The following is a 13,055-nucleotide window of genomic DNA, read 5'->3' as shown; positions in this document are numbered from 1 at the left end:
GAATAAAAGTTTGTTGCCTTAATTATATAATCAACTATATCATTTAAAGATGAATTTACAAAAATGATATGCAGTCTGCACCAGCTTCATCTCTTGTAATTTTGGGATCTAAACACATGTGGATAAAAAGAGAACTCAGTCAGACTTGGCATATTTAAAGCCAAACTAGAAATGTCTAGTTCTATCTTCTGCTGTTTGCATTACTCTTTTGTAGCCACGAAGTCAATGCACAGGTATTAAGCATTTAAATTATACAAGTCAAACCTAAATATATTGGGAATCATAAAAAGAAAAATTAGTTATGATACTTTTCAAATGCTATTCTAACTATCCAAAATAAGCTTTCAAACTCTGTGATAGCAGAAGTTTTTATATAGTCTTTCTCATAGGAAGAAGTTCTCATAGGAACTGTCTCATAAGGAGAGGTTTACCAGGCTGGTTTCATATTAGCTATGTCCTACTCTAGTTAGGTGGCTTGCTCAGCACATGCTCTGGTTTGTCGGGTAACTTCAGCATGCAGATCATGACTTAAGAGCATCCCTACTGTAGAAGACAGAGCAGTATCCTGCTAGGCTGAATCATTTTGAGTGTAATATCTTGCTTTGCTAGGCTAAAAGATTCAGTGCGTTGTGAGCTGAATAGAACATTTGGCTGAAAATTTTCATTATGTTCCAAGCTCTTCAATGGTTGAAGTGATGCCTATGGTAGGTTTTCTGTAACTCCTTTTCAACTGTTATGAGAAAGATCACTTACAAAGCTGGTTGGATTTTTCACTTTCAAAAGACTTCATGGAGGTCAAAACCTTCTTACAAGTGGTTCTTCCACTGCTACTGAACTGTTTGTTTCTTATTAACAGTGGAAAACTTCAGAAAGTTTTTTGCTTTTAGTTTAAAATATATTCATAACTTTAATTCAAACCAGTTCTTGTTTTTAAGTCATACATACATAGTAGCACTTCCCATAACCCTCAGGCCTGTGTTACTCTAGCTCTGGGAAGGATCCAGGCAGTCTTCGGGTTAAGCACCTATCTGGGCAGCTAAGACTTGGCTTTCAGCAAGCTGTAGCCTGTGTGTCTAGATTTTGTTGGCATACCAGGGCATTGTTTCCTTCCCTTCCTTTTCTCTCCCCTTTATCTCTAAACATGGCAGTCCCAGAATGCATGGAAGAATGAGTCTATTTATTCCCCATAAGGCAAAGCATAATGTATCTGAATGTGGATGTGGCACAAATATGGGAAAAGGTTTTAAATGTGTTAGCTGACACCTTAAACTAAGAAATTCACCCCCAAAAATATTTTTGTTCTTCACTGGAGTATGACAACCTCAGGAGGGAAGACAGGGATTTAACTTGGAGACTTTGGTAACCAGCCAAGAGACATTTTTTCCACTTAGCTTTAAATTGTGAAACAGTATTGAAATTTTCACACCAAAGTGAGGGAGTGTGTGTAAATGTCCTACTTTCTTCATGTGTATGCCATCAGTGTGATACTAGGATAGAATCTAATCCTTCTTTGATCTGTGTGCCTCATAATGAAATTAAAATATCTGACTCAACAATTTACAGTGTTCTGCTATTTCCTTTGCATTGCTTTCATGGCCTGATTAAACTATGATTGTTGTAAGATGGCCTACTTTCTTTTTCTAATTAGTCCACTGCATGTTATAGCCTGAAGTCTCTTTCCCCATGGTACGTTTTTGCAAAGAAAACTGTTTTTTAATAATTTGTGGTGTTCTTTTCGGTTAGTACATTTTTCGTTAATCTCATTTTCACGAATGAGCATAAACCTGTAAGAATTACTATTATCCATTTGGTGTATGTGTGGTTATATGACCCTTCATCATTATGAAACTGGTTTAGAGCCTTTAAGATTCTTGACTTGTATTTCAAAGCATAATACCTGGTGGACACACTGTGGTAAATCCACTTCTTCCCTTGGTTACCTCATTCCACACATTTGGATTAGAAGTCATTATAGGTTATACTGAGTTGAGAGGCTTTGTTAGTGTGTCTCAAAGGGTTTTACTCAGTAGATATATGTGAGATGGAGCTGGGAAATGTTTCTGCCCATGCAAGAGTTAAAATTAAAAGTTTTGAGGAACATATTGCAGCTGCTGTGTAAGGGGCACCACACATGGAAAGTAAGATGAGAGTTGAGACAGCCCAGTATTCAGAGACCCATGTAGGATGACTTTTAAATGACACATCTATGAAATGAATGTGTCTGCAGCCAAAGATCTGCTGCCAAAGAGCTGAGAGCTTCAATCGTGAAGACAAGAACTCACAGCTGCCCAACTGTGTTTTAACTGTGAATCCTCCTAACAGCCAATACTCAGAAACAACAGCATCTCCTCTCTTAAGTATGTGCCTAGGTTGTACATAGCTAAGCATCTGATTTTGGTACATAAGTACAGAATGAGAAGAGTCGGTCAAAACAGTATATTTCAATATACCTTTCAAAAATTTCAGGTGATGTACAGGCTTGAAGTGCCTTTCTCTTCTAACATACACGTAAAAGGAGAGACAGTTATCTGTTCCAAATTCTGCCCTTAATAAAACAGAAAGTCTGTCTAGATTCATTGGTGGAAATGAGGACAAAATTTGATTCAGAGCACATAATGTACTAATGACATTAATAGTACTGTAAGTTAAGTAAATATTCCATCAGTCTGATATGATGTGACAAAGGAGAACATGTTATAAGTTAAATTATCAGATGTTTGACCTTTTCAGTTCTGCAGAAAGCTCCAATAGAATTAGAGGCAAGTTAAAAATTTAGGAATCATCACTCCGGTAAATTGATTCGTGATATATTATGTCCTGTAGGTCAGGCTTTTGCTCTGAATTGTCGCAGCAGATTTGGAGAAATCTGCAGTTTTATCAAAAAGCACAGTTTAGAACTTTTCCCACGTTTAAAGTCAGCTTATTTTCATAAATTTTAAGTGCAGTAAATGGAAAAATGAGTTCCAGCTTTGTAAGAGAACCACTTGCAGTTATGGAAGAACCAGAAACATAACAGTGTACCTGAAAGAGAGATTCATAAAAAAGAGGTTTTCATTGTCTTTGCACAGCTCGTTAAGTACTTGGAAATAGCAAAATAGTCAGTATTTATTGAGGCTTGTACATACTTTTCTTCCATATTAGTGCACTAAAAGTCTTAGGGCATATGAGATTTCAGGCAGCTTGTAGATCTATGGTGGGTTTATAAATATGGGGTTTTCTAATGTTCAAAGAGCAAAAGCAGGATACAGTTTCCTCAATTCAGCTAAATTGATGGACTAGTAGTCTAAACGGCAATTAGAAGTTTTGTAAATTATCAAAGAGCAAATACTGTCTTTCCTGAGGTGTTGTCAGAGGCTGCAAAGCAACAAAGGTATTGAACAGATTGCTAAAAGATAATTTGGGGGAGTAAATCAGTATGAGTATTCTGAACATCCATTGCACAAAATACATCAGGAAAAATTGCCAGGGTAGATTGTTCTGGTCAGACCTGATACATTTTGGTTAAAAAACAATTGTGAAATGTGAAGTTCTAAGAGGACTGGAGGTAAGCTATGAACCTCCTTGGCAAGAGGAGATTATTGTTAAGTAGAGTACTGCACTTAAAAAAAAATCCTTTAATTTTAAAGCTCTTTGTTTTAAAGCTTGTACTATACTGTAATAAATTATATTTGATTTACTGCAGCCAAAATCGTTAGTTTTAACAATAATATATAACGGGGTTTCTCGTAAACCGGTAGTTCCTTCCCTTCCCTTTAACCATTGGAACTGTCATCCAATTTGCATTGAAGTTTTATAGAAAGTACAACCTCCCTATAATTCATGTATTTACAGGTTTGATCCCAGACTGCAGTTCTCACTGACAAGTTGTGTTATGTACGAAGCAGTCAAGAATGGCTTAAGAATTCTGAGTTTTTAAATAATAGGAAAATTGTTTCCTTGGCTTAAGAAATCATAGACACATCATCTTAAAGGTCTTTTCCAGCCTAAACAATTCTGTGATTCTGTGCCTTCGAGCTGTTTCTAGTATTTCCTTTTCTTTCTGCGTGTCCTTTCACACATATTAAACTGTTTTCTGTCTTTCCTGTGAGGGTGGCAAATGCCATATTGTTCAAGGGACATAAGAAAAAGGATACCATAAAGATGATTTCCCCATCTTCTTGATTTTGCCTTGCTTTGATCTGTCCCCTAGCTATCACTTCCTTAAAGAAACACAAATGGTTTGGTCTGCTTTAAGGGCCTGCATCATCTAACCTAGTACAATAACCAGATTAAATCTTTTTCATCCCAGTCTTGATCAGTCACTTTTGAAATATTCCAGCAAATACTTCTGCATGTGGTACCATTCTCCTCATTCTGAAAAGAAGGAGTTCCCCAGAAACTTGTCCAGACCTGCTCCATTGCTGCAGCATAACGTGCAGTGGTGTAGCTGCCAGACTTGCATAGACTACTGCTTGCACTGTGGAGAGTTCTGCTGCTGCACCTTGATGCCCTCTCACTCTGTGCCCAGCATCCCATTGTCTTATCTTGAGTTTATAACCAGTGGCTGTTACTTAGGAGGAAAGTTCAGCTGTGATCCCCCATCAAGTCTTCCAGGTTTCTGAAATGTAGAATAGCAGGTTCATTTGCCAGTACCACAAGTTTGCATGGCACTAGCAACAGGAGAGTACAATATTTGTTATTTGAGATATGAACAGAACCAGTAGGATTGGAGGCAATGTGAGCAACATTTCCAAAAGCCATTGCACAAATCTTTCAGCAATTCAAGAGGGTACTCAGAAAATTGTAATATGAGAGATGGAAGGAAGAAGGGACATCTGACTGGTGGAGCCCCTTGTGGAAGCACTGTGTAGCTAAATAATCTAGGAAGAAAGTTCTTCTTAAAAATGCTGTCCAAAACATTACCAAGGGGATCATTAAAACAGTCTAGTGACTTAATAGTCTGAAAATACAGTGGCCCACAGTAAAACTGTGTTTAACTTGATGTTTATAGGTCATGACAGCTGAGAGATGATAACTCCACAGGAGTAAGTGAACTAGAACTGGTTGTTAGAGGGGTCAGATCTCCATCCTAGAGAGGAATGTTCAAAGCTTGACTGGAGAACAACCGTGTAATATGATGTGATGACAAAGATATTTCTGCTGGGAGCAAGGAGTTGTACCAGGTGACCTCTACAGGTCCATTACAACCTAAAAATTCTTTGCTTCTAGAAAAGTTATAGTTTGACATGTGAAAGGTGATTTTTTTGTTTGGTTTTTTTGGGAGCATATTTATAGTCATGCCATAAGGTTCTGTCATGGCTTCTTTAATACCCTGAAGAACCCTCCTTTTTTTGACAGTGCATATCTGCATTAATGTAGTTACCTTCACAGTACTTAATTTACACTAGAGAACTATCTTGCGATTTTATCAGAAGTAACACTTGTATGAAGGCAAAACAGGATATTAAGAAAATTGAGTCTTCACTACCTCACTCACCACTGCAAATTGGAACTGAAAGAACTTTGTGGGGTGGTTTTCTGCAACATTTTTGTACTTCAAGTACTGAATAAAGGCACCATCCTTTGATTGATGGAAAATTTGGTTATTCAGGGGTTGTCCCTAGTAGAAAGGATCAGTGTTGCTTGTTTTTTTCAGAAATATTCCAGTTAAGGTATAATTTACTAAAATTGCATGAAAATAATTACATGGAACCCAGGATAGGTATTTACAGGCCTAGATGGAACTTGCGTAGTGTTCATATGTGTGGTCTCTTAACAGATGACAAATTGGTACAATGTTCCAGTCACACTTTCTTTTAGTGCAGGACAAAAGTAAGGAATGGCGTAAGGCCACAGAGTTCTGAACATTTTCACTCTTTATGGAGGCAATTATCTGAACGACGTATTTCATTTCTTCATCAGAACTATCTGGCTCTTCACATCTGGGCATGCTTCCACTTCTCTCCCAGCACTTTGTGTTCCTTATTTCCAGGTCCTACATGGCATAGCATGAAGGCTGAAAGAAAACAATTCTGAGATCAGAGCACTGCTCTTTTTCTACGTCTTGAATAAATGTGATACTTTAGTTGGCTGGATTTTATCAATAATCAGCAATCCAGAACAATTGAGCATGGGGCAGAAGGATAATATGAACTCCCAGTTAGAATTAGAATCCTCAAATGGTCTTCATTATTATTTAAAAATGTTATTTCCATGGGATATAAAATCTCCAGAACTGAATGTTTATTTCGAAACTAAAGAAATACAGCACACTTAACCACCTGTGCCAAAACTTACTGCTGTATGTATTCTATCTGTTCATACCTGTTCACATAAATTCGTATTTATTTTTGGCTTGTGGATGAAGAACCTTTTGAATGTAAAGTATCATTGCTGGGAAATATTTGCATAAGTAAGAGTCAGAGCCTCTCTGTTTTGTTAAAGTGGGTGGTTCATAATGGAAATGGGGGGTTGAATGATCGTGAACCAGCTTGCAGGAGCTGCCAGAAATGCTGCTGATAAGTGTTGCTGTTGGCAGCAATTGCTGGCAAAGGTGACTGCCACTTTTTATTTATTTTTTTTTTCCTGAATAACCAGTGTCAGAACTGCTCAGAAAAGAGTTTTACGCAGTGACAATTTAATTTTAAAATATATCTGACCATTTTTCTTAAATACATGTAGGTACTAGTGAAAAGCCAATTATTCTGGCATTCATTTTCTTTCATAAAAAAATAATTTAAGAGCCTTTTTTGAAAAAAAAAGTACCTGACAGCAATGCTTGGACATTGTTTTTTGAACACTTCTTACACCATTTAGTTTCGGACAGTATTTCTGTGTTTTGGTGGTTGTTGAACATGTTGATTTGACGGATTTTAGCTGTCACTTGGTTCATCTGTGCCTCTGCTGGGTACATAAAATTGCCATTATTTGTGAGTGCAGTGTTGCAAATTCAAGTTGTTGGAGAGGTGGAGAAGTCTTCTCCTAGGTGACTTAATAATGGAGTTCTCATCTACAGAGATGTCTTCCAATCCTCTACCAGCAGCTGTTTTTTTCAGGCTAGTTTGCAGAATGATTCAAGACCAGTGCAAGGCAAAAGAGCAATTCTGAAATAAAGGTATTATTCCTGAGCTCTGTTTGAAGTTGCCTCTCGCTGGATTTGAGTTATTCATCAAAATATTTCTACAACCGTTGCGGGTTTTTTCTTAGATGACTAGTTACAGCAGTAGGGCTGCAAGATTATGCTTCACACTGGTGGCAAAAATGTGGAGCACTTCCAGTTTTGATATTTCTTTACATAGTGGAGGACTCTGAACTTACCTCCCACTTCCTGATTTCCTCTATTATTTCCCAACTTTTTGTGTAGCAGCTGTATTAAATCTTTAGCCAAGAAATACACTGTAGGTCTTTCTGTGCAGCTAGACATTTCTTCTACTAAAATAATTGCTGGAAGTCTTACTTGGATCATTGCTAGTTATCTTAGACTTTCATACAAAAAACATTCACAATGCAGGATTCTGTCAATTAAAGAGTCCGTTACTGTGACACTAAACAACATCTAAAATATTCATCTCTGCTTTTTTTATTGAAGTTCTGTTGTGTCAGTACCTTCTTTTCCACCATTATCAATCTCTGAATCCCCTCTCACTAAAACAAGTATTTTTACCAGCCTACACAAGTTATATACACAGTACAAATTTTTCACTGAAAAATGCATCTTGTTTACCTCCTCAACACCTTCTCTTTCACATCATTTCAACAAAATGTCGTCCTTCAGAATTTACAAAATCCTAATTTTATTAACAGGCACTATTTAAATTGCTAACAATTTTAAAGAAAAACGTAATTACTTCAGGTTTTGTTTAATATGTAAGTTCCAGAACACCCACTAGATGCCACTCTAGGCAGTCCTGAAGACAGTAATGGGTGAACTCCACTGCTGCTTCTCTGTTGTTTCAGATTAATACTGCACTTGCTCTCTTCTGTCAAGGCACTGTTTGTTAGCTGGTAAATGCCAATGGCATCCTGGCCTGGATCAGGAACAGTGTGGTCAGCAGGACCAGGGAGGTGATTCTGCCCCTGGACTCGGCGCTGGTGAGGTCACACCTTGAGTCCTGTGTGCAGTTCTGGGCCCCTCAGTTCAGGAGGGACATTGAGGTGCTGGAGTGGGTCCAGAGAAGAGCAACGAGGCTGGTGAAGGGACTGGAGCACAAGACCTGTGAGGAGAGGTTGAGGGAGCTGGGGTTGGTTAGCCTGGAGAAGAGGAGGCTCAGGAGAGACCTTAGCACCCTCTGCAACTCCCTGACAGGAGGTTGGAGTCAGGTGGGGGTTGGTCTCTTCTCCCAGGCAACCAGCAGCAGGACAAGAGGGCACAGACTCAAGCTCTGCCAGGGGAGGTTTAGGTTGGATATTAGGAAGAGATTTTTTACAGAGAGAGTGCTCAGGCATTGGAATGTGCTGCCCAGGGAGGTGGTGGATTCACCATCCCTGGAGGTTTTCAAGGTGAGACTGGATGTGACACTTAGTGCCATGATCTAGTAACCACAGTAGGGTTGTACTCAATGGTTTTTGAGGTCTTTTCCAACCCAGTTGATTCTATGAATCTACGATTTCCCTTCACTGGGTACCGGCTGATACAGCTCTTAAATGCTGTCTTAGCATTCTTCAGGTATTTTTTAGGATTAGACATTTTAGAATTGAATGTTTATAAATTACACCTATTCTGTTATTTCTGTAATTGCAGGAGTAATTGCATACTTTTCAGAGCAACAGATCTCAAAGAGAATTTCAATACATACCTCCAAACTTGAAATCCATCATTTTAACTTGAAAACTGAAGTGTAGTTATAAAAATGTGGAAGGAAGTATGCTTCTTTCTAATCCATTAAAAATCAAGAGTAAGAATGCATTTGGATGTGAGAAGACATGGTTTATATGTCTAGTTATATCTGTGCTAATGTTTAATTGTCATACAAAAACTTGTCAGCGTAAAATATATTTTGCAGTAAGAAGTGCAAGGTAGACAGAAATTTCATTTTATTTTTTTTTATAAAAACATTTCTAGTAATAAAACTGAACAGTCCCATGACTCATTAGTAAGTACAGTGTTTTTTCTTGGTGTTTATTAAAAAGTTGGGAAAAGCTTGTCCAAGATTATATGATCTGTTTATAGTTAACATTTCTATTCATTTGCAGTTTGCTGCTTTTCTGTTTCATAATGGTATTTTTACATTGAACTGGTGAGTGTGTCAGGTTATGTGGAAGATGGGAGAATTTTCTGCTGGCATCTGAGTGTGATAATGAGGAAAATGGAGGAATGGCTGGCAATGCCAATATGCTTTGATGCAATTCGGGACTGACTGCAGGCAAATGCAGAGCAGGGAAGTTGCCCCGACCAACAGGTCTTGAGGGAGGGTGAGAACAGTAATCCTGCTGCTCATTTTCCCTGTGCCAGCTGCCTGCAAACCAGGGAGGCTGTGATGAGCTGTTGCTGTGGTTGGACAGGGGTTGCTGTTGAAGGTTGGCATCACTGCTGAGAATGGCTGTCAGGTACTGAGGAATCCTTGATCCAGCTCCAGCTGCACCTCTCTCTGCAGAAGTTATTCACAAGTTTCTATCTGCAGCCTTTTCCATTGAAGCTGAAGCAAGATTTTTCTGGAAGCAATTTGGTGAGGTAGAACTGGTTCATGAAATGACATGAAGTGCTTGAACAAACTGTTAAATGCTGCCTGCTCCCCACTGTTCCTGGTTTTGTTTTTTTTTTGAAGAGCCACACTGTCTTGCAAGGTTTGGCAAGGCTTCCTGCACATTGCATCTGCTAGAAGGTCAGTCCCCAATGCTGGACTTCTTCTATACTCCTTGTAATCCTATCCTGACTTCCAGTAAAAATACTGTGATATGAGACTCTTTCTTACAGAAGAAAAAGTGTATCCTGTTTGTGTGTCTTTCAAAAGAGTAGTTCTGTGCTATCGTCTTGTCAAACACTCTTCAAACTGATTGAAATACTAGGGCTGTAATATTGCCTATATATTTAGTAAAGGCAAATATTTAGCATGCAAAGGAGCGAACTATCATTATAAGTGACAGAAAACAAGTTTAAGAGAAATTCTGGAGAGCAGTACAGTAGGATGAATTAATTCTGGAACAAAAATTGTTTTATCTGCTGTGATATCCATAAAAGCTGAATTGCTTTTAGAAATTAGACAAACAGAGTGATGAAAGAGTGCTGAAGGTTAAGCAGAGATTGTTGAGTGAAAAAATCAGTTGCTTCGTATTTTTTGCTTAATCTGTGAATCATTGTAGAATGAAGTAGTGAAACCATCTTAGAATGTTTAAACTGAGGATTTATATTGCTTTATCTGCTCAAGCAGACAAAGTCTACTTGAAAATCCCTAGGCCATCTTCCAGTTCCTGAAAAACATCTAGAGAGTACACATCTGAGTGACAAAACATCAAAATGTCCGTTCATCCTCCTTGATACATTTTGCTTCCATTTCCCTTTGAAACAATTTGCAAAGGGTTTATAAATGGAATTTCATGATCACATTATCTGCTGGGAAAACCATGAAGGGCCCAGAGCCCGTGTCCTGTGAAGACAGAGTGAGAGACTTGAGCTTGTTAAGTCTAGTGTAGAGGACACTAATACTTCACAAGTATTTGAGGAGTTGCAGGTGTGCAATGGAGCTGAACTTTTTGAGGTGGACAACATAACAGATTGTGGCTTGGGAAATTCAGGCTGTATATTAGGAATCGTTTTTCACTTGTGAGTTAGTTTGGTAGTTGGACAGGGAAATCAGAGAATTACATAAATCTCTCTGTACAGACTTCCCAAGACAAAGCCATGACTGATACACTCCCGTGTTGTCACTAGTCCTACTGAAATGAATGACTAACCTAGAATGAACTCTAGACATGCCTTCCAGGCAGTGTTTCAGAGTTGCTGCCATTTCAGTGGTGTTTCAGGGGAAGATATGTGACAGTCACTGTGAGCATTTACAGATGTTTACACTTAAACAAATTGTAGGTGGGGTTGTTACTCATTCATGTTGTATAGTGCTTAATTGTATCAGCAGTGCAGCAGCATCCCTGCTGATGTGTATGTACATAATCATGCCCTCTGTGTTCTCTTAGGTTATAATAGTAATTGCTGTCATCTAATTGTAGTGTTTTTACCACTAGTAGACCTAGCCTTTACTTGGAAGCCATCCAGGTAGCCAAGCCCTGAATTTGTATTGGATAGGAGCAGTATTACTGTTACATGAAGAGTCTGATTTTGGAGCTAAACTGTAAATGACTGTTTCTGATTTTATAATGAGTAGTTTCTGGTGAGATAGAGACAACGTTCTTCTCCACATATAATGGTGTCCTGATGGCTTAGTGCAGAGAGTGTAGAAGACTGGCCCTTGGGAAGAGCTGCTTAGAAGTGAAAGAGCATATGTTGGTCTGATCTGACCTTTTAAAGTTCTGACATTACCATCTTATTACATACATGTTTTGTGAAGGTGTGTTTGTTTATGAAGCATTGCAGTGTGACATATATTCAGAGAAAATAACCAGTGTTCTGCTTATTTTTAATCCATGCTTCTGTTGTAAGGGCAGAACATAATATTGCATGTTTTTTTCCTTGAGAAGGATAATGGAAATTCATAGACTTGTCAGTTAAGGATCTTAATGAGAATGACCTTTGTCTTAACTGATTCAGACAGCTTGTCATCCTTGCCAGCTCCTTAGGAAATGTGTCTTCAGCCTTCCCAGTGTCTTAATCCCTGCTGTTTGTTTCATTCCACAGATGGAGGTGTGGTAAGGGCCATTCTCTAGTGATGTACACTTGGAAATAATCCTTATAATGAGACAGTTACTGTTTGTTAGAGCTACCATTTGCTGTGCAAGAAGCTTTGGTGTCTTGCCTTTCGAATATCCTCATCAGATACAACTGTGTAGGGCATGAACCTTGTGCTGTAAGAAATAATGCTACTTCAGTGGCCTCTGGCAATATAATCTGCATTTTAAAGTAATTTCTGAAGTTCTCTGACTTCCAGTTAATTTTGTTTAGGACTGGATAATTTGATACAAAATTAGCAAGGACAGCAACCTACTACTGCAGAGTCTTTAAAGCCTGTTCAGATTTAGCCTGGCTCTTCTTCGAAGTACAGTTAACTGAATGACATTTGGAAACAAGTGGCTTCTGTATGAAATGAGACTTTGACTTACTAAAGAGTACAGTGGAGGGTGGGATAATCTGGTAGCATTTTACTGAGTTTAGTTACTGACGTCCTGAACTATGAATCTTTTCTGAAGCAACTAGGCATTTCACTCAGTTGTACTAGATTGCACATATCAACCACTCCTGTAAATTTCTTGAGGCTGTAATTACTTTCTTTGATGCAAGATTTTTTCCTGCAGCAGCTCTTTCACACTTCCTTCCTAGTAGTATCCTTTTCTGGCATCACAGATTGGTTTTAAATTAATTGAACTGTTTTTGAAATCATGCAAACCTGCTTTGTCTCTGATCTGTTGGTTGGGTAGAATCTTTAGTAAACATCTCATCAAGGAGAAGTTTTAAGTCAGATGCCTCAAATCAAGTCTGAAAGGACCTGAGGGACATTTAGAAATTCATAGAATTATAGAATCAACTGGGTTGGAGAAGACCTCAAAGAAATTGATAATAGGAAAAAAGTGACTCTGGAATTCAATTTATGTTATACAGAATTCATAACTAATACACAAAACATAGTCATCTTCCATCAAAGACTCAGTATTTTGTTCTTCACTGTGTATATTTCTTGGTATTTTTGTGATATGCTGCGCTTAGTTATTTTTTTAGCTGATTGGATGCCAGAAACATGCATAATATCAGTGTAGCTGTAGTCTGCATGCATTTTCTGCTTCATCTTTTTTCAGCAATCATTTAAGACAGAAAATGCAGATGTGCTCTGGGGCTCATAACAGTGTTTGCAGAACAAGAGTTTTGTTGAGCTTACCTGGAGGAAGGGTCATAAACTTATCCAAACTGATTTACTTGTTTTGTCTTTGCAATTCTGTGTTACATATATTGAAAAAACAGAATTATAGATGAAAAT

General features: G+C 38.2%; 1 protein-coding gene across 1 annotated transcript in view; it reads left to right on the top strand.

Annotated features, from left to right (window-relative positions):
• Positions 1 to 13,055, top strand: part of LOC103801589 (guanine nucleotide-binding protein G(q) subunit alpha-like) — a 36,902-nt gene that overhangs the window by 17,857 nt on the left and 5,990 nt on the right. The gene's annotated exons all lie outside the window — the stretch shown is intronic.

This window comes from Acanthisitta chloris, unplaced genomic scaffold, assembly GCF_000695815.1.
Source record: "Acanthisitta chloris isolate BGI_N310 unplaced genomic scaffold, ASM69581v1 scaffold15974, whole genome shotgun sequence".
In the NCBI taxonomy this organism is placed as follows: domain Eukaryota; kingdom Metazoa; phylum Chordata; class Aves; order Passeriformes; family Acanthisittidae; genus Acanthisitta; species Acanthisitta chloris.
Note: the sequence above shows the minus strand (reverse complement) of the source record. Positions and strands in the feature narration are given on the sequence as shown.